Source organism: Ziziphus jujuba, chromosome 1 (genome assembly GCF_031755915.1).
Source record: "Ziziphus jujuba cultivar Dongzao chromosome 1, ASM3175591v1".
Classification (NCBI taxonomy): Eukaryota; Viridiplantae; Streptophyta; class Magnoliopsida; order Rosales; family Rhamnaceae; genus Ziziphus; species Ziziphus jujuba.
In genome coordinates, this window is record NC_083379.1 from 23,127,139 (window position 1) to 23,149,402 (window position 22,264).

The following is a 22,264-nucleotide window of genomic DNA, read 5'->3' on the forward strand; positions in this document are numbered from 1 at the left end:
TTGAAGCTCAAATTGGTCAAAGATTGGCCAAAGTCAACTTAGTCAAAAAGCTAGTATTTTAGTTTCCTAAGTTGATTTTTACTTTTTGTTTTCGGAAATTATCTTTACTTTTGGTTTTTATTTATTTATTTGCTGGAAAAAATGATTTGGGAAAGTTAATATTTTATTATTTTAATTGTAAATTAATTAATTCCTAATTCCAAAATAAAGGAATTAATTAATTAGAAATTAGACTTAGGAAAGTTGTGAAATTCGACCACCATGATGTTTCCTAATGTTGGCCAGTTTTTGCCCTAGATTTTTAGGTTTTTATTTGTGACTTTGTAGCCTATTTAAAGACTTATTTCTCAATAAGAATACAGCTTGAATTTTATACAGAATTTTATTTGTGAGATTGAATTCTTTTTGTTCTTTTGAACTCCTAAAGCAACGTTAGTGAATGAGTGTTTTAGCTTGACTTATCAATAGGCCTTCCATCACCTCCATCTCCTATTATGGCGTCTTCATTATATACCAAAGTTTCTAATCACAAGTTGTTTAGGGGTCAAGGTGACCATTCGAACTTAAACATAATTAGATTCAGGCCAATATAATACGGGTTTAGGCGCATGTCGTTCTAGGATAGTATAAGAAAGCTTCTTGAAAAAGCATTTGGAATAGCATTTCATCCTTGGGATTTCTGGACTCTTAGTTTGAAGAGGAGGTTCAAGCTCATAATACTTTAAATGATCTTCTTACTTATAAAAATAAGATGCTAAAAGATAAAATCATAGTCATGAGGCCTCATGATGGAAATAGGAATACAAGCTTCTTTCACTTTCTTTTGAGGATACGTAAATCTCAATAAGTTATTTCCTCTCTATTTGTAATTGGTAATATTACCTCAGACCGTGTTGCAATTCATAATCATATTATTTCTTATTTTGACAATTTGTTCTCGAAGAATGTTAAACCATGATCAGGATACTAATTTTTCTATTGTTTTGGATTACATTCCATCTAGCAACTAGTGCTTTGGCCTTAAATGCTTTTAATGGTTTATTTTATCAATCTGCTTGGGAGGTGATTTTACTGTCCAATCCTTCTTTTGTCACAGGCAAAATTTTACCCTATCTCATCGCAAATTTCATGGTCTTAATCCCTAAGCCTCCAAAAGCATCCTCTGTTGAGCAATATTGCCCAATTTGTCTTGGTAATTTTATTTAAAAAATATCATCAAGATTTTGGCAAATCATTTATCTCATATTTTTAGCAAAACTCTTTTTAGAGCCAATTTAACTTCAGTATAATAGGTCATCATATTGAGGACTGTATCATGGCAACTTCTGAGTGTGTCAATTTGCTAGATAAGAAACTTTTTGGTGGCAATGTAGCCTTGAAGATTGACATTCAAAAGGCATTTGATTCTTTGAGATAGGATTTTCTTCTTTTCGTTGCATATTTTTGGGATTTTTGAATTTTTTTCCAACAAGGATTTTAAATGTTTTGGAGTCTACTCGGATTTTTGTTATTCTTAACAAGTCTCCTGCTAGTTATTTTTGTTGTTCGACGAGTGTTGACAAGGTTGTCCTTTATCTCCTCTTCTATTTTATCTTGTTAAAGATTTCTTAAACAAGTTTCTTTATTTCTGTTGCTTCTAGCCATTTAGCTCCCATTTTTTTCTCTTATAGGTGCTGCTACCCCATCTCATCTTATTATATTGATGATTTATAAATGCATAGGGGATAATATTAGAATTGTTTCTTATGCCTTCATTTTTTATATTTTGCTCTCTAGTTAAACAGTGAATTGGAGTAAGTCTTTTATATTTTTTTAGCAAGTCTATCTCAGCTCCTAGGTGAAGAACTATTTTGCATATTATTGGTATGAGACTTGGTCATTTCCCTTTCATTTATCTTAGTTTACTTCTTTTGAAGGGCACTCTTAAATCTATTCATCTTCGGGCAATCACAAATCAAATATTGGATCAGTTTTCTGCTTGGAAAGGTTCTTCCCTGTCTATGGTAGGTAGAATTTGCCTTGCTAATTTGATCATTATTTCAAAGTTCCTTCACTATTTTGCAGTTTATTTATGGCTGAAAGTTTTGTTGCAATCTCTTAATGTTGCTATTCAACACTTTATTTGGTTAAGCAATATTACTTCTACGAAATTGGTGATTGTTTTCTTGGGAAAAATGGCATTTTTAAAAAAAAGTTGGTGGTCTTGGGATTAATGACCTAGTTTCCTTAAACCAAGTTTTGATGGACAGATTTGCATGATTGTTTTGTTGGGAAAAATGGCATTTTTTAAAAAAAGTTGGTGGTCTTGGGATTAATGACCTAGTTTCCTTAAACCAAGTTTTGATGGACAGATTTGCATGGAAATTTATCACCAAGGACACTTTAGTTTTTAGGTTTCCTCAAGCTCATTTTATTCCTATTTTGAATTGTCCATATACCAATTATGTTACCTCCTCTATTTGGCTCTTAAGTTTTCTTATTTCTCTTCAATGGACAATAACAAAGGGTTGCTTTGATCTCCTTTTAAGGTTCGCTTTGTAGTAGGATAATTGGCATGGTGTTCTGATAACTAAGCTTCTTCATTTTCTTAAGCATAATTGGGATCCATCTTTATTGGTTTCTTTAGTTTTGAATCCGAATAATGTGAAGTCAAACCGCATCACACTGACAGTGTGAATTCCAACCGCACTGCCACAGCTCATCATTGTTGACAATGTTAATTAATAGCCTAAAACTTGCTCAACAATTGTGGTCAATTATCAAAGGTTGGTGTTGATTGTCAGAACTAGTGGAAAATGGTGAACATGAAGCCAACCTTGTGAGCTTATAAATAGGCTCCATCTCGTTGCATTCAGGTAAGGAATCCATCTCAATATCATCCTAACAGAGGAGTGTTAAGAGCATTGTAAAACTCCAAGAGAGAGTTTAAGACTCCAAAGAGAGCTTGAGAGAAAAGTGAGCAAATTCCAGAGAGAGTTTGACAGTAAGGAGAGAGATTCCACGTGAGAATCCAAGAAAGATAAATTTTTGTTTTGTATTCTATTTCCAAGTGGGTAATAGAATTCCTTTTATTTTCTTCTCATATTTCTTCTTTATAGTGGTTAGAGAACCACAACAAATGATATCAGAGCTCCAAGTTAAGAGCTTAGTTTCTGAATTTGGAGAAACAAAGTCTCTGTTCTTCAAATTGGTGTTTTGAAAGGGTGCTCAAACCCTAGATTTGAGAATACCAAGTGAAAGAACTCGACCAGAAGAGAAAAAAGACGTTCGTTAGAGAGCAACAAGCCCCCACACGTGCTCCCATGCACCGTTAAAATTTTTCTGCAACAGGTCACACACCACACGCACCGTTTGGAGGTTGATGACAGACATGTCTGCTACCACATCACCAGCACTCAGCCTACAGCCTAGCCACGTCATTAGCCACACAATCCGACATGTCATCAGCCACGTAAGCAACACATCATCTGCCATGTGTGAATGCATCATTGACACATCATCCTACCATGTCAAAAAAAGTTTCAAAAGTTACAAAACAACCCCTATATTTTTAGAAATTGCAAATTGACCCATGTGGTTTTTCTATTTACAATTTGACTTCAGAATTTGGGAAATTATATTTTCATTTTGGAACCCAGACAAGTCAAGTCCACCATTTTTGGCCATTCCGGATGCTACGGTTAACTCCGTTTTGCCAAATTTTTTTTTTTTTTAAATCAAGCCATTGTAAAACAAAATGACAATGGAAGAATCATCATCAAGTCCTATGGTTAAGTTCACTACCACCAATTATACACTTTGAACACCTTGGATGGAAGATCCCCTCAGTTGTAAGGATTTGTTTGATCCTATAGAAGCTAAAGGAGTAAACCTCGATCTCAACAAAGAAGCAGAATGGAAGAAATTAAACAGGAAAATGATCGATCAGATAAGGAAATGGATCGACCACGGTGTCTTCCATTATGTTGCTAAGGAAACAGAAGTATATGTCCTCTGGAAGAAATTAAAGGACATGTACCAAGCCTCTACTTGAAACAAAGCATTGTTGCTTAAACGATTGGTAAATCTAAAATTACAAAGTAGAACTTCTGTAGTCGAACATACCAGTGAGTTCCAAAGCTTGGTAAATCAACTATCTACTGTGGATTACTAACTAGGGGATGACGATTAGGCTCTCCTACTTCTAAGCTCTCTTCCAGATAGTTGAGAGACGTTGGTAGTCTCTCTTAGCAATTCGGCTCCAAATGGCAAACTTACTATGTCTATGGTTAAGGGTGCCCTATTCAATGAAGAGATCAAGAGAAAGGACATTGGCATGGACCAATCATATGCCCTTGTCACAAAGAGAGGAAGACAGCAAAGAGGTGGTCGAGATACGGGGAGAGGTAGGAGCAAAAGCAAAGGCAGATCTACAGATGGTAGAAAATCATCATCTAAATGTTATTATTATGGCTTTGAGGGTTACATGAAGAAGAACTCCAGAAAGTTGTTGAGAGAGCAGAGATTCCAAGGTAATCAGCCGAAGAAGGATGAAAAAACACTAGTCACTGTTATAGGAGAAGTAGAGCTCTACTCCACCCAAGAAGATACATACCTTTATATATCAACCCAAGACGTTGAGTGAGTACTTGATACTACAACATCCTACCATCTCACTCTACAAAGAGATTTCTTCAAAACGTACAAAGCAGGAGACTTTGGTACAGTAAAGATTGGAAATTCTAGTTTCACAAAGATTATAGGAATTGATGATGTTCAGGTAAAAACAAATGTTGGTTGTACATCACTTCGAAGGATATCCATCATGTTCCAGACTTTCAGCTTAATCTACTTTTTGGAGTAACCTTAGATAGGCAAGGCTATGACAACTATTTCAGGAAAGGCATATGGAAAATGACGAAAGGTGCCATAGTTATTACCGGAGGACATATTTATGGAAAGTTGTACAAGACTCATGTGAAGATATGTGCAACTAGCCTCAACATCGCGGAAAGTGAAGCGTCTTAAAACTTGTGGCACCAGAACTCGGTTACATGAGTGAAAAAGGATTGTCTGCTTTGATAAAGAATAAGATTATCACTGTTTGCAAGGATATTATGCTAGATCCTTCTTATCAGGACCCGTCCAAAATTCCTCACCGGAACCCTAGACAAGCCCTGATCCCAGAGAAACCCTACCGAACCCTCCAATGGAAAATCCGGTAGAACCTCCCCTAAGGGTTAGACTTACCATAAATTTCCTGCACTAAAAACACACTTCTATATTCATCCCCTTATTTCTCCCACAATACTACAAATTGATTCCACAATTTTACAGCACTTCACAGGAATAACAGTAATCCAGTGCATAAATAATACATAAGCTTCCAGAACAGTATACAAAGCTTCATGAAGTACTATTAAACAGAGAATACAACAATGATGAAAGCAATATTACAATTGAAATAAACGAGTACAAAGGTACTTCTCAAACTACGATAGCAGCGGAGATTTGGTTCGCTCCGGAAGAACGTCTACCACCCCTTGCACCTAAGGGAACGAAATTTAAAAACGTGAGATGTTAATCATCTCAGTGAGTGACCCTATCTACTAAACACTTTTAATATTAATAATATAACAAATAAAGGAATTTAATTAGTACCGACAATTAAATAGATAAATAAATAATAACAATGGAAAGTAATAATTTCTCTCAAAACTCTCACTATTCACTCCGTTGGAAATGTTCTCTTTTTAAAACATTTTACAAAACCCGATATTCGTAATTCCTGAAAACCAAGGGATCAATAATTTAATAAACAATAAATAAATACCCAAATATAAATAAAATGTAATAAATATAAATAATAATTTTGAACACTTTGGGGTTTGAAATTCCTATCTGAAAATTTATACTTGACGCACCACACCATATACCAGTGATACTCAGCATCCCGAGCACCGACTGGCGGGGGGTTAAAGAAAGAAACTTGCAAACAGCACTTCGACGTCCCGACAGTACCGCTGCTGAAACCTTCATCCCGGCCAAGGAGGGGGGCGGTTGTGGCCAATATCAAACTTGCCTGCCCTCGGTCCAATGGCAACTCACGGGAGACATAATAACTTGCGAGCTAACCACATATACACCGGAACACCAATACTGTATGAGTGCGTCTAAAATAATTATTAAATTAATCATAACCGTACTGATTTTCCAAAATCACCGTGGGAAATATACCAATTTTCAAATTTACCATCCCACATATTTTTCTTTAACATACCCGGTACGAAAACATCGATAACAATAAAAATTTAATTTTTCTTGTAACACGAGGTCCAACAATTAATATTCCACGGGCATAATTATAAACAATAATTTCCTTAAAATATTTAAACCAATTATGCCCAAATATGATATTAAAACCATATACGATTTATTACTGAAAATACGTTACTCATGCATAATAAATAAAATTAAATCACAATAAAATAATAAATTTCCACAATTATAATTAAATTGCATCACATGAGCAAAATTTCAAATATCAATTAAACACCAATTAAATATAATTAATTGCCCCAAAATATTTTTAAAGATGGGTCACTCACCTTGAGCACGTATCTCAGCTAAGATCCTCCGTAGGATCAACTCCACTACCCATACGTGCACCTAAAACATTCACAGTACACCAACCACATATATTAATATTTTAATCGGGTAACTCCCAAATGGGTACCCGGGGAGCGAACACAAAAGACAACTAAAAATTACGAGTAATATACCGAATCGAAGCTTGAGTGATGAGGATCATGGATCCGGTCTTACTTCCCGAAGATCGGACCCGAGGTGGCCGGAATCTCGCCAGAAAGCTTTCGGGATTCAACTCTTTGATTCTCTCAAACCGTCGCGAATTGGAGGAAAAGAACGCTGGATTTGGATTCAGGAGATCGGAATTAGTGGAGAGGGACTGGCGGTGCAACTGGGTACTCGCCGGAACAGTGATTTCCGGCGAGCCACCGCGGTCACCGGCAACCGTCGTCGGCGACAGCGCGTCCGGTGGCCGATGGCTGAGATTTTTGGTGGTTTTGTAGATCGAGGGGAGAGGGTTCCAACGGGACTGGCGGTGACGCAAACAGAGGCCGGACGGCGAAGAGATTGGGGTTTGAAGGTTTCAGCGCCTCGCCAGAAAATACTCCGATCCTGGTGCGTCGGAGGTCCGGTAGCCGTAAAATTTGGTGGGCTAGCCGGAAATGAGGAGGTGGTGAAGGGTGACTGGCACGTGTGGCCTGAAAATGGCCAGAAATGGGTCAAACGGCAGTGGCCGGCGGTGGAGGGGAAAAATCACCGCCGAGCTTCGCCGGCTCGATCTGGGCGCATCCGGCGACCTACGGTCGTGAAAGTTCGGGGTTCAGCAGGGAATGGAGAGCCGCTCCCATCTGGCCTGCGATTGTAGCAAGAATCGGCCAAAAAATTTGACAATTCCGACGAACGGTCGTTTTTCTCTCTCTCCCTCTCTCTCTCCTCTCTCTTTCTCTCTCCTCCCCATCATTTTTGACAAATAAAAGCCACCGTGGGTGACACTGTTCACCCACGTGGACCAATCAGGTGTCGACATGTGGCGTTACTGTGCACTTAAGCTAGATATAATAAAATATTACGGTATCTAGCGAACTTCACACGTCCATAACTTTTTAACCAGATGTCTAATTTAAGCGTGCCGCTAGTCTATGAACTCGTATCGACGAGTATTTTACAACCATACAAAAGTCAAAGCAAAATTATACAACGATAAAAATTCAACTCCGGGCACCTTTTGGACAGTTTGCACCTCGACTTTGTTGCTCATAACTTTCAAACCGTAGCTCCGTTTTCGACGTGCTACTAGTCTATGAACTCGGGGCATCATGCACTTCGCCACGGTACCATGGTCAACTAGGAATTTCAACTAGAACAAAAAGTCAACTTTTGACCCACTCGGTCAATGGTCAACCTTGGTCAACGTGCACGAATTCTGATGTGGTTTGGGTCAGGGTGTTATACTTCTAGTCACTGCTTGTTTAATAAACAACATAGAGTCTCTTTCAGTTCCTTTACATCGAGAAGATCAGAGTTTCTTAGTCTGGTGCATTCTGATGTATGTGGTCCAATGAAGGTGGAGTCACTAAGTAGCAATAGGTATTTCCTGACCTTTATTGATGATGCGTCTCGAAAGGTATATGTCTACTTCTTGTAGACAAAGGATCAAGTATTATACTACTTCAAACTATTTCATGCCATGATAGAGCGTGAAACTGGAGAGAAGCTAAAATATCTCCACTTAGATAATGGAGGCGAGTACACTTCTAAGGAGTTCAATGCCTACTACAGAAGACACTGCATTCGACATGAGAAGATGGTCCTTCGCACCCCACAACATAACAGAGTAGCTGAAAGAATTGTGATCAGTATGGGTAAGCTGCCAAAGCCATTCCGAGAATAAGCTGCTCGTGCCACCTGCTATTTGATTAACAAATCACCGTCAGTACCGTTGAATTTTGAAATTCTAGAAAAAGTGTGGTCGGGTAAGATTCTCGACTACTTTCACTTAAGAATGTTCAGTTGTTTAGCTTATGTGAATGTATCTAAGGAGCTCAATGCAAGCTTTACTCCATGCATCTTTATAGGATATGGAGATGAAGAATTCAGATACAAATTATGGGACCCGAAAACAAAGAAGGTTATCAAAAGTAGGGACATAGTGTTCCATGAAAACTAGACAATGAAAGACATCGAAAAGCCCAAAATGTCTCCAAATTGTAATTCTCATGCCAAGGATTTTATTCCTAATCCAGCACCTACACAAATAGCCACAAAGGATAACGAGGTGCATGAGGATATGCCAGAAGCAGACCAGGAGGAAGAAGGGGATGTTGAGCAGGGGGAGACTCAATCCTTTCAAAAAGCTACAGGGCCATCACAGCAGTTAGATGATGTTACATCTCTTGAAACTAGCAATTTACAAGTTCTTAGATCTAAGCAAGGCTGAATTCCATCAAAGAGATTTCCAGAATATGAGTATATTCTGCTTACAGAAGAGGGGAAGCCAGAGAGTTTCGAAGAAGCTATTTCTCATTAAGACAAAGAAAAGTGCGTGCAAGCAATACAAGATGAGATGGAATCTTTGCAGAAAAATCATACTTAGGAGTAATCTTTGTAGAAAAATCATACTTATGAGTTGGTTAAGTTTCCAACAGGAAAAAAGGCATTAAAGAATAAATGGGTGTTCAAGCTCAAGAAAGATGGCAGTGGAAGGTGGTGAAACACAAAGCCCGATTTGTGGTTGAAGGATTTCTTTAGACGAAAGGAATTAACTTTGAAGAAATTTTCTCACCAATGGTAAAAATGACTTCAATTTGAGTCATTTTTGGTTTAGTAGCAAGTTTAAACCTAGAGTTTGAGCAGATGTATATGAAGATCTTACTTTTTCATGGTGATTTACATGAGAAAATCTACATGGAGCAACTAGAAGGATTTGAGGTTTCAGGGAAAGAATACCTCATTTGCAAACTCAAAAAAAGCTTGTATGGCCTTACGCAAATACCAAGACAATGGTACAAGAAATTTGACTCATTTATGGTGAGTCAAGGCTATAAGAGGACTGCAGCAGACCAGTGTATTTATATTAAAAAATTTATAGATGGAAACTTCATTGCACTTTAGCTATATGTAGACGACATGTTGATAGTTGGACAAGATGCAATGAAAATTAGTCAGTTGAAGAAGAAATGGTCTAAGTCCTTTGATATGAAGGATTTATGACCAGCTCAACAAATTTTGGGAATGCAAATAATTCGAGTGATACGAACCTAGGACGACCTGCTCCTAAACCCGTATTATATTAACCCGGATCTAATTATGTTCAAGTTCTAATGGTCACCTTGACCCTTAACCAACCTGTGGTTAGAAACCTTGGTATATAATGAAGACACCATAATAGGTGATGGAAGGCCTATTGATAAGTTAAACTAACACACTCATTCACTAATGGTGTTTTAGGTGTTCAAAAGAATAAAGATAATTCAATCTCACAGATAAATTTTTGTATAAAATTCAAGCTTGATTTCTCATTGAAAATAATCCTTTAAATAGGCTTTGAATGAACAAAATAAAACCCTAAAAGGATTAGGAAATTTTGGCCAACATAGAATCTAATTAGGAAATTGCCTAATTTAATACCCTTTCCTAATCTAATTTGGATTAATTAATTCCCTTATTTTGAATTAGGAATTAATTAATTTACACTAAAAATAATAAAATAATAACTTTCCTAAACTTATTTTTTCAGCAAATAAATAAATAAAAAGCAAAAGTAAAGATAATTCTTAAATCAAAGTAGAAATCAAATTAGGAAACTAAAATACTAGCATTTTGACTAAGTTGACTTTAACCAATTTGAGCTCCAAATCAGCTTCTATATGCTTTGTATAATTCCAAATAGGATTATTATGGAGTCCCACACGTTGCCCTTGCTTGGAGGAAAGAGAAAGAGCCAACTCCAGCAAAATACAGTAAAGCAAGCAAGCAATATAGCAATTTTCGGCCAAATTTTGAAGCTGTCCGTACAAATCTGTACAAGTTGGTTTTACTTCTATCTTGACTTGCTTTCATGACCTCTTAGTGATATTTATTGAATCCATAAAGATTTGGAACCATTTCTTGCTACCCGGACTCCATAAATGCACCAAAACTGCTACCCGGGTCAGTTTTGGCTTCCACCACTTGTATGCCCAAAATAGGTCTTGGTTCTTTGGGTATGGACAAGTGCTCTTGAGAATGAATTACCCCCTGGATAAAGGCAGCAAATTTTTCCCTAAACCTCTTAGCTTGAGCCCTAGTGATCACCCCGGTCTTCATCCGTATCGGGTCAGCAACCCAATAGGTTCTCGGTTGTGCGGGCACAGACGAATTCACATCACCGAGACAAGAAGAACAAAAGGTTATGGCTATCTTAAGAGAAGAATGTTGAGCAAATGATAAAGAGATTCAACAAGGATAAAGACAAACCAGTCAACATTCCATTTGTAAATCATTCCATGTTTAGCAAAAGATCGTGCCCTTCATCTAAAAAAGAGATAGAGGAGATGGCTTCAGTACCATGTTATTCAGCAGTAGAAAGTCTGATGTATGCAATGGTGTGTACCAAATCAGAAATTGTTCATGTAGTAGGCGTCATGAGCAGATTTCTTTCAAATCATAGAAACAAACATTGGGAAGTAGTCAAGTGGATTCTCAGGTATCTTAACGGTACGTCAAAGCTATATTTGTGCTACGGAGGAGGTGATCTAGTCCTAGAAGGCTATACACTTGTAAGATAAGGTCGAAAACCTTGATAGTAGAAAGTTTATATCATGTTATTTCTACCCTTTTGTAGGTGGCGCTACGTCATGGCAGTCAAGATTGTAGAACTGTGTAGCTTTATCTACTACAGAAGCAGAGTACATTGCCGTAGCAGAAGCAGGGTAAAGAAATATTGTGGTTAAAGCATTTTCTCATAGAACTGGGCATCAAGCAAGAAGATTATAAGATACATTGTAACAATCAAAATGCTATAGATTTGAGCAAGAACTTAATGTATCATTCCCATACAAAGCACATTGATATTAGCTATCATTGGATACATGAAGTAATAGAACAACAGTTGCTAAAATTGATGAAGGTCCATATAAAGGAGAATCCAGTAGATATGTTAATAAAAGTTATTGCTCAAGAGAAGCTGAAGCTGTGTAGAGACATAGCTGGAATGGATGACAAATAACCATCAATTTTAAACGCAACTAGAGGGGGAGAATTGTGATGACCAGCTTCATCGTACCGACAGTATGAATTCCAACTGCATTGCCACAGCTCACCATTATTGATAATGTTAATTATCAGCATAAAACTTGCTTAACAATTGTGGGCAATTATCAAAGGTTGGTGTTGAAAATTTTAAACATGGAGCCAAACTTGTGAGCTCATAAATAGGCTCCATTTTATGGCATTGAGGCAAGGAATCCATCCCAATATCATCCCAATAGAGGAGTGTTGGGAGCAATGTAAAACTCCAAGAGAGAGTTTAAGACTCTAGAGAGAGCTTGAGAGAAGAGTGAGCAAATTCCAGAGAGAATTTGACCGTAAGGAGAGATATTCCATATGAGAATCCAAAAGAGAGAAGCTTTTGTTTTGTATTCTATTTCCAAGAGAGTAATAGAATTCCTTTTATTTTCTTCTCATATTTCTTCTCTATAGTGGTCAGAGAACCACAACAAATAACTCATGGAACTTACATTTTTTCTTTTGAAACTCGATTTCCTAGGCTTTTCTACTGTCGTTGAGATTGTTCATAACTATTTGCTTAACCTAGACATTTTAGTTTTGATGCCTTCCTCTTCAAGTTTTGTGACAACCAAAGATCTTTATGCTTATTATACGCCCTCTTAGGATCCTCAAGATTGGTGTCATCATATTGGTACCATGTTATCTCACCATCTTTTTCAACTCTGGTTTGGCATCTTCTATTGAATAGATTTTCAATTGATGAGATATATGGTAGACTTGGGCATCCATTTTCCATCGTGTTGTAGTCTATCTTTAAATCATCTCTTAGTTCATTGTGCTTATTTGGGTGGCATTTGGCATTTTATTGCTCATATTTTTCACATCAATTTAAATATCACAGGTTTTTTTTGCTAATCTCTAGACAAGAGCTTTGTCTCTCGCACTAAGTTCATGAATTAAAAATTTTCTGAAGTATGCTCTTTTTGCTGGAGTGTTGGCTATTTGGTTTGTAAGGAACCAAAGCAACTTTAATGATTTTTCAGTTCCTACAGTTCATGTTACGCTTTACATGCATCGCTTGATCAGTCACGCCAGTTTTATTTAAATAGGAACTATGTTTAATAGTATTGGTGATCTAATAGCTCTTCAAGCTTTAGGTATGATAGGTAAGCTCTCCAACTTCCCTAAGGTTGTTTCATTTATTTGGATACCTCCTCCTGCTAGGTGACTTAAGCTTAACACAGATGGATCTTCTCCAAAATGCTAAGGTATTGTGGGTTTTGGAGGTGTTTTTCATAATTTTAAAGGTTTTATTAAGGTTGTTATTAGGGACCTCTTGATATGGCTTTTGCTTTTGAAGCTAAATTAGTAACTGGTATTCATGGTGTTTCTCATGGTCATCAATTTGGTCAGGAGTGAATTTTGATTGAATGCGACTCTTCTTATATAGGTGAGCTTTTCAAGAAGCACTCTTTAGCTTATCGTTGGCACTTGTGAGTTCAATGGTCTAATTGTTTTCATTATTTATCTTCCATTTCTTTTTGGGTTTCTCATATATTCCAAGATGGAAATGGTGTAGTAGATGTTCTATCTAAAGAAAGAATTCAACCCTTTGAAGTTACTTGGCCGTATCATCTTCCTAGTTTTTGTTGGTATTATCATGTGGATTATCTATTAGGCTTTCAAACTTTTCAATTCTGTTATTTGTATTTTTTTTTTTAATTTTGTTTTTTCTGTTCTTTTGTTCCACCTTTATATTTTTGTACTTTTCTTTCTTTTAATAAAATTCAACTAGTGGTTTGTTGGTTACTAGTACGGTGCCAGGGATGTTATAGCAGCCTCTTTGCGATGCTCTCTCTTTTTGATCATGGAGAGGACCCAAAGTGCAAATAAAAACAAACTTTTTTTTTTGTTGGGGTAATTGAAAAGCTAGCACCTTGTATTCACTGCACATGTTAGTAAAAGTCTACACAAATAAGTTGTTTATTTGGTTGTCCTAAAAAAAAATGTTTCTTATAAGTAGTTTTACATTTTTTTTTTAATTTTTTTTTTTGGGGTAAAAAGTTGTTGCTAGCTTATCCTATAAGCAATATCGTAACCTACTGATTTACCAAGAAATCCTTATTTATTTACTATCAAATCATAATAATATTTAAAAACTTTGAATATAATTATGCTAGAGCATCAAAGTATACATAAAATTTATTTATCAAATAATGTGATGGATCATGTGATAAAATTTAATTTATTTTTTATTGATTTATTTATTCAAATGTTTACTTATTAATATTTTTTTTAAAAAGTTATTTATCATCACTAGTGAACAAGCATTAGAAGGACCTACATGCCAAATAGCAATTTAAATAGTTAATATTATAGTTTTGTTACCTATCAACATTAGTCTTGTTATTTATCACCATTAGTGACAATCGTCATCTTATATAATAAATTTTAATTAAACTATTTAATTTTTTTATTTTTTTTTCTAAAACTTAAAAAATAAACTATTTAATTGTAACTATTTAAATTATTATTTGACATGTAGGTCTTACAAGTGATTATTTATCAGTAGTGACAAATAATATTTTTTTTTAATATTAAAGAGTTTAATTTTGTGATTTTAGAATAAAAAATATTATAATTAAATGCTATAATTAAAATTTGCTACGTAAGCTGATGATTATCATTAATAGTAATAAATAGTAAATTTTAATATTTAAGCTATACATATATAAATATATCAATTAATCATATTTTAATATATATAATTTGGTAAATAAATTTGATAAATATTTTGTATTTATAGTACTGATGTTTGAATACTATAAAAATATAAAAATATTTGGAAAAAATATATATATATCCAATCTAATGGCCAGGATTGGAGCTAAAAAATTATCTTGGGGCAGGTCTAAATTATAGGTATAAAGTATGTGGTATATAGTTATATAATTATGTCAAATATATATTTTTATTGTTTCCAGTATAATGCGCTATTTAAAATTAAAATTTAACATATAAAATGTATTAGATTTTTATATACTGAAGATATAAATTCATCAAATATGAAAAATATTATATATACACAAAATTATTAATAAAAAAAACAAGTTGATTATCAAATAGGAAATTGACAATTAAATTTTCCAATTAAGGTGCTCTAACCAACTTATTAGGGATTGCAGACCACAAAATGTCAATCATTGAACTTTAGAATTTTTTGTAATTTCAAAAAACCATATAGGACATGAGCTGTTTTAAGATTTATCATTAGAACAACCGAGTGTTAGAAAGTATATTTGGTTAACAAAAATGGGGACTCCGACAAAATAAATATAGATAATTACTGCAGATCAAATTAGAAAATTGATGGTTACAAAACGAAAAACGTCAATGACAAAACTACGAAAAATGCGACATTAAGCAATTAATTATTTTTGATAAATACTACATAAAACAAATATTAACAATAAAAAGAAAAAAAAAATGAATACTTTCCAATACAGATTACTCTACAAACTAAAATAGTAATATCATTATTTTCCATTAAAAATATATATATAATCAAAAAAAATATTGCTATATAATTGTTGATGTCGAAATTCAGATGGCCTCCAACTCAGCAAAGGGTTGACACGTGGGTTGAGGATATAGCAATTAGACCAATCGTCTACACCTGTGAGACAAGAAAATAAACGACAGAGTCACTTAGGCACCAATGTGGTACCAGTCAAAGGCACTCCGATGCTCAAATCAGGCTATGAACTAGGGAAGTCCAATCTTATTGTAGAATGATTTTCTCGTACCTTGAAGCAGGATGCCTTTATATCTTATATTTGTTTGAGTTTGAATATATTTTGAATATGTTGGATAGATGTTAGATAGAATAATCCTGGGAGGATTTTGGGGGTTCTGTTGGCCTGATTTGATTTCAATTTGATTTCCTTCTGAAAAGAATCTTGGTTGCTGCTTTGCTTGTTTGACTCCTGGTCTTTAGGGTCTTGTTAAACAAAATCTGGATATTTATTCGAAGATAGTTAGACTTGTGTATCTTTTCTTGGTAGTCCAACATTTATGTCGGACTTTGCAATATCTTGAGTTATTTCGGATCCGAGACTTTTGCTTGTACATATTAACAGAACTAGCCTTCTTTGCCGAGGCTTTGTCGCCGTTATAACACTTATCTCGGATGATAGGACCACCCCGAAAACCCTCTCAAGATCTCCCAGTTGGTCCCGCCTAGTGAAGTCCCACTAGACAATCCGTAGAGGATATCCAATGAAACCTTACTTAAAACGTGGAGAACCGAACACAAGCATAAACAATAATACCTTGATATATAAATATAAACCATAACAGCATAAAAGTCTACAACCAACCTATTATACTACAGGCCATAGCTACACATGTATATAGTAGGATCCCTACTGAGTCCAATATCTAAATTAGAGCATTCTAAGAGTAGTTACAAAGTTTATAAGTACAAGTAGATTACAATTAAGTTCAAAAAGATAATGATAAATAAAGAAAAGATAAATATTACTGCTGTTGTGGAAGGAACAAAGTGGCAGGCTGTGCGAGAGGTAGATTGCTACTAACTGCCTAGACCTAGGGGAACGAATTTAAAAACAAATAAAACATGAAATAAGGAAATCTCAATGGGTGGCATAGTATAATAGCAAAAATAATTATTTATTTATTTCTGTAAAACTTTCTTTTAAGACCTCTAGTTCCACTCATTTTGAAAAGTTCCATGTTTAAAAATTATTTCATAAAACCCTAACTTGTGCCAAAATTTAATATCATAAAACTGATACTCAAAAGTATAAAGTGAAGGATCATTATAATATTATAAAATATCTTAATCAAGATATAAATATTGAACATAAAATATTAAAAATGCAGTTCCACAAACTATTTATGAATGTGCAGTAATAATCATAATATTTGAAAACCAACAATTTACTCAAAACGTATACAGTGTATCTTTCGACGTACCAAACTTAGGAATGTCAATTTGCCTCACACTGTCCCCAACGGGGAGGTTTTTTCCTAAAAAATTGGGAGTGCAGGGCAAGTTAGGGATAAATCCTTAAGGCCTAAATTGGTGACGTGCGGGACTGGGGAATAAAGAACCCGACCTGAACCCGCCCTGTATATATTTACTTATTTTTCTTTTTATATTTTATATATTTAGACTATTGTATATTTTTAACGATGTATTTTATTATAATTGTAAATTTAGACCTTGATGTATTTTATTGTATTTTTATTACACTTTAGTCACTTTATTTACATTTTATTGATAAAAAAATTTGTATAAATTTCTCAAAGAAATTATATTAATTATAAAAAATTAAAATAAACGAGGAAAACCATCCCGCCCCGTCCCTGCTTCGCCTCTAAAGAAACGGAGAAACCTGCAGGGACGGGATAAAAAATTTTATGTGGAGATAGGGATGGAATTTTAAAAATAGGTCCTGCTCCGCCCCGCCTCGTTGACATTCCTAACCAAACTGTAAACCGTAGAATACACCCACCTCACGATCCTTAATCTAAAAAAGGTATTGTGAAAATAGTAAACCATCGGGACATACTCAATCTTACAGTTTGTGGCGATAAATAACCTGTGGGATAAACTCAACCTCACGGTACTGTGGCAATAAATAAATCTGTAGGATAAACCCAACCTCACGGTCCGTGGCAATAAATAACATATGGGATAAACCCAACCTCATGGTACTGTGGCAATAAATAAACCTGTGAAATAAACCCAACCTCACAGTCCGTGGCAATAAATAACCTGTGAGATGAACCCAACATCTTAGAATCGTGACAAAAAATAAACCTGTGAAATAAACCCAACCTCATGGTCCGTGACAATAAATAACTTATGGGATGAACCCAACCTCACATAACCGTGGCAAATCCAACGCGTTGTAATATAACCAAAACTCTAATATTATATGGTACATCAATAAATAAATAAATAAATAATCAATACAATATCCTTTAAGCAATCTTATAAAATCATATGTGCTTTTCCAAAAGATATTGTATCATAAATTCCACCGCTTATTTAAATATTTCAAAATTTTCAAAATATTAGTTCATGCTAAAACCAGAAATACGATAATGAAATGTATTCATCATAAACCAATTTTAAGCACATAACAGTATAAAATATTTGAACATGTTTAAAATCATATGATTTTCAATCCGTTTTCTCAAATTAATTTTTTTCCAAAATGTTTTAAGATCTCAATTCAATTACTAAGATATTTAAATACAACAAGTCCATTTATGAACTCGTTAAAATGAAAAACCGTTTAAAATATTGTCAAACGTCACATAAAATGATAACACATATAAGAAAAATCAAATATTATATATGCATAAATCAAACATTTCAATCAAATGCTATATACGTAAAATATTCAAAGCATATATATACTATACTATATACCCAAAACATTTAAAAATGATATAACCACTCACAGTACTGTATATACTCACTCCTGCTCCTCTGCAAGATCACCTCCAAGCTCAACTCGAGTACTTGTAATATAATAACATAATTCTCATGCTCCAATAACTAAACCAAAGACATTTGTATGACCAAAATTTCTTAAAATGATTTATACCGCTATAAAATTACATAAATTGGACATGAAACGGTCCAATTACACCGCATACCCTTAGGACCCGGGTACTCAAAATTGGGGTTTTTCATCCAAAAGCTAATCTTTCGAAATTGAATCTTCTAATGGATCCTAATAATATCTAATTTCACTAATCCAACTCCAATTTTCACTAATTTGATCAATTTTGTCCAAATACAGTTTGAATTTATTCGATAATTAACTAATTGATCCAAAAATGAAAAAATTACCAAATGACCTCCAAAATTCACAAACTTTATATCCATTAAAAGCCCAAGCGATAAGAAACACAATGGTATGCTCACCTCAGTCCAAAAGTTCCTCCGGTGATCAAAAAACTTGGTTAAAGCTTCGGCTGAACTTCCTGTCGTCGTATCTCTCAAATTGTGAGGCATCTGGAAAAAACAATTATGGAAATGAGTCCAAAGGGTCCAAAAATGGTAGAATAGATGTATGGGATGGCCTGAAACGGCTAGAAAACATGAAAATCAGGCGATCCACCTTGTCACCCGCTGCCAACTTCTCTGGCCAGATCCCAGCCCGTCCAGCCGCCGTTTGCCATGAAATTTCATGGTCGAGCTCGCCTTCACTTCGGCTTCCTCCCTGGCTGGCTCGTGTAATAGATTGGTGGGAGGAATGGGTAAAAATAACAGTGACCCAGTTCGACGTTAAATGGATCGAAACGATCTAGTTTGGACCCACGGGTCTAGGGGAAGAATTCCTTGAGTTTTAGGGATGAAATGGATATTTTGGGATTTGTTTTCTGTTTGGCATGCTTATCGAGGCTTATATGGAGCCTTGGATCACTAATAAATAAAAATTGAACATTGGTTTGGATACTAATATAAAATTTATGCTTAAAACTTCTCAAAACTATAATTTTTTATCCGTGATTTAAAATTTGAAGTGCTGCCAATCTATGAATTCGGATCAACGAGATCTATACAATATTACCTTAGTTAAACAAAAAATATTGACCATTGAAAAAGTCAACTTGAATGCACATATTATTCACTTGATCAAACTTGATAAAACATGTATATTTTGATATAGGTTGTTACATCGAATCTGGTGACATGTATCCCTAATCGTCTTATGTGGCAACTCAATTGCTATTTATTAGTCATGACTTCGTAACCGATTATCGACTCATTATTTTACCTATATAATATTCTTTAAAAAAAATATTAAAATGGCCCCACAGGCCTAGTAATAGGCCCATCCATGCTAGTGGCCATATAGTAAATATGTCTAGATTGGTGGCACTTTCTTGGGTAAGTACCCAATTGTGTTAAAGTCGTGAGCTCTGAATCTGTATTGGAATGGTTCAATCAGCAACCTAACTAGAGCACGCTCACACCCATTTCTTTGACCTCTGATAACTAATCGCTCATCATTTCCATTTTTTCTCCTTTAAATTAGTCTGAATTCTTCATTCATATCATTAAAAAAATGAAACAATTATCAAAATTAATGGATAAGATATTCCTATATTCATGATGATCAGGCATGAAAGGTCTTCTATGTAGGACCCCATGAAAGATATGTTTAGCGAAATATCTTGATGCCTACAGTGCATGCTGTTCCTGAAAACTTCTTTTGCAATCCATTTGCTTCGGTCAGCTTAATTAGCATTTCTCCCATTATAATGAGTTAGAAACTAATACCAAGAGTAATTATTTTATTATTATTATTATTATACGTATTTAATCATATGGTAATAGACAGCCAAATGAAAAAGATAGAAAAAAATCATATGCTGATAAATGATTTGCAACAATATAAATGTAATGTTTGAACAATATGACAATGGAGTCTCCTTAGATGTACTTTTAAGCGGTCAATTCTTTTAATTGTTGAAGGAAAAAAATAAAAATAAAAAATTCTTTTGATTGTCCCCAAAAAAAAAAAAAAAAAGAAACAATTTAATAACTAAACTCAATTTGAACTAAAATTCAAATTCACGTGTTTTGTATTTTTTTTTTTCCTTTCTAGATTTATAATTAATACAGTTGTCTAATTAATATTAATTAACATTAATAAATTATTAAAATAAATATATTACATATAATTTTTTAAAAAATGAAAACTAAACATGTTAACAAGTTAGATCTTATTTTATTTATTTATTTTTTTTAACATCGAGTCTAAATTTGACCGTACAATGAGGCTAAAAAATTACCCTTCCATAATTAAACATTTTTCCTGCCAAACCCAAGAATAAATATCTCACTATTACATGACAATTATATATTTTTTAAAAAAATATATAAAATATATAAAATATATTTTTGTAATTATGTATATGTTAAAGCATTTGTTTAAGGTTGATCAAGAAAACTATTTATTTGACATATTTGAAGATAATTCTAATCTTTAAAAGTATACTATGTTTTACTTTATTTAAAGATAAAAAAAAAAAATTCATGAACTAAAAAAAAAAAAAAAGAGAGAGAGAGAGATAAGAAAATTATAGTTGACTCCACAATTTTTTTTTTTTTATAGCTAACTATTATTATTATTATTATTATTATTATTATTATTACGTTGGGGTGGTGAAATTCAAACTTGAGTCCTTATTTAAGTAAACCAACCAATTATTACAATTGATTGTTTTGGCATGGATTTTATTTTTTATTTTATTTTATTTTATTTTGGGTAACGTTAAAGAAACACTTTTAAAATAAAAAACTTTTTATTTTTTCTTTCAAAAACAACTTATGTTCACCAGATTATTTAGGAACTCTTATGGTATACTACATGCAGTATACTACTGGTTTAAACAGATAATATAAATTATTATATGAATAAGTGGCATCTGTTTTTCTTTTTTCTTTTTTTTTTTTTTTGTAATTAGGGTTTGAGATTTGAATTTTAAACTGTTGTGCTGAGAAAATATGAATTTATCACTAAATTATTTTTAAAATTGTTGTGCAATATAGATTTATTACTAGACTATTCTTATGGCATATAATTTAACTAATAACATAATATTATATCATTTGTTACATCAGTTGTGGTAAATAAAATTTAGAAACAAAATGATAACAATACAACTATTGTTGTCATATTAATTTATTATACAAATAAAAGAAAACTAACTTCGTAAAATCAAACCCAACGATAATTTTCTTGTTTTATAATATTTAGTGATTAACTTGTTTTCATTTTAATTTTTATATATAAATAAAATAGTTTAAAAGTTTTTATTTTATTTTTTTCCCGCAATTAATAGCTTGAAAGTTAAAATCATAATTCGAAGTGCATATATGATATAAATAGCAATAAAGGATGCCCTGTCCAAATAATTTTATTGTTTTATGGAACATTTATTACTCCATCTAATTTATGTTCCAGTCGAACCAACCGCACCCTGACATTCAGGCAATTTAGATACGTACAAGGCACAACCAACAACTCATTGGGCCACCCCATCTACTTCACTGTGCGCACATGTGCATCCAATCTAGTCTCTTCCTCCAATCCCATACATAACATATGCCACCAGAACCTAGATGCACCCACAGCATTATGTTTCTCCGTTGATCAGACCAAATCATCCAACGGTATAATAATGCTGAACACCCAATGATGGTGCGTACAAATGTAGCATATGAATACTGGGACAAAATTGGGCTTTTCAACTCTTTGGCTTGGTTTACAAGTGATCCTCTTTAGTTAAGTCAGAGAAATTGATTACGCTGATAAGGCACTTTATTTTGTTCTTTCTTTCTTTTTTTAAATATAGTTTTCTTTCTTTCGAAAATTTTGTTGCTATATTAAAATATTTAGAAAATTATAAAATGAAAATAGGTACAAAAAATACA